Below are 1,458 nucleotides of genomic sequence, written 5' to 3'. Positions count from 1 at the left end.
TCCTCTCCTCTCCTCTCCTCTCCTTTTTCATACTTTCTTTCTCTCCACTGATACTAATCATTTAGACCCAAGTATGGGATGCATGATTAGGAAATTTTATACAACACAAGTCAACTAGTTAGTTGACACTGAAGAGGATGGTTATCATCTGCAGGGTGATATCAATGGTTAGTTGAATGGGTGGAAATGGATAAATGGAATTCAATCTGAGTCAAGTGTGAGATTATGTATTCAGAATGGCCAAACAAAATAAAGAAATACAAAGTAAATGGGAGGGTATTGAAAGGTGTAAAGGAAGTGAGAGACCTTGAAGTGCATCAACACCTGTCCCTGAAAATGGCAGCACAGGTAGGTAAATTGGTGGAGATATGTAAGATGCTAATGAGGATTTACAAAGTAGACAGAGAGAGGATGTTTCCTTATGTGGGGTACTCTTGAATGAGAAGTCATAGTGTTAGGATAAAGGATAGCAGATTTAAAACAGATGTGGAGAAATATAATGAAAAACTGAAAGCATATCTGCAGTTCCTTCAGTTTTTGAGGACAAATTACTTCTCTGAAAGGGTCGTCAATCTGTGGAATTCATTAGCCCAGAGTGTTGTGGATGCTGGGACATTGAATACAGTTAAGCTGGAGCTAGACAGATTTTTAATTAGTAATGGGATGAAGGACAGGCAGGAAAGTGGAGGTGAGGCCAAGCAGAAATCAGCCATAATAGTATTAAATTCTAGAGGAAGCTCGAAGGGCTGAATGGCCTACTCCTGTTCCTAGCTCTTATATTCTAAAGGCAGCATATAGAATGCTTCTCTTCCCCTTTCTGACTCCTTCTCCCCCCTTTCCCTCCCCTTCTGTCTCATCCTGCCTTCTCTTACTCCTCTCTCTCACTCCCCCCTCCCTTTCCCATCCCCCACTTGTATAATTGTATAATGATTGTGTAAAAGAATAATATTTCAGTTCTCACGGAAGAGGTTTGAGAACAGACTGTGCTAACAAGTGTATTTGAGCTGAAAGTGCTGTGACACATTCACCTTCCTGACTAGGTCAGGACACAAGTCAATAAATCACAGGTAATAACTGGATTGCCAGAAATCCTTTCAGGAGAAGTTAGAAGAAGAATTCAAAGAAGAGAGAGGGAATAATATCAAGGATTACAGGGAAAAGGTGGGAGCTATCTCAAAAGATTCAGAGCCAGTGTGGACACAACAGGCTGAATGGCCTCTGTCTACACCATAACAATGTCATAATTCTCTATCCCCTTTCTCCTCTCTATCCCCTTTCTTCCCTACTCCCACTGTTTCATTTCCCCCCTCCTGTCTTCTCCATAACTCCTTGTTGTCCCCCATAGCCCTCTCCCTGTCCCTCTTTCTGTTTTTTCCTGTCATCTCCCTAGCTATCTGTCTCTCCCTCACTGTCTATCCCTTTCTCTCCCCACCTGTCTGTCTCTCCCTCTCTCATTCC

This window comes from Chiloscyllium plagiosum, chromosome 20, assembly GCF_004010195.1.
Source record: "Chiloscyllium plagiosum isolate BGI_BamShark_2017 chromosome 20, ASM401019v2, whole genome shotgun sequence".
Classification (NCBI taxonomy): domain Eukaryota; kingdom Metazoa; phylum Chordata; class Chondrichthyes; order Orectolobiformes; family Hemiscylliidae; genus Chiloscyllium; species Chiloscyllium plagiosum.
Note: the sequence above shows the minus strand (reverse complement) of the source record.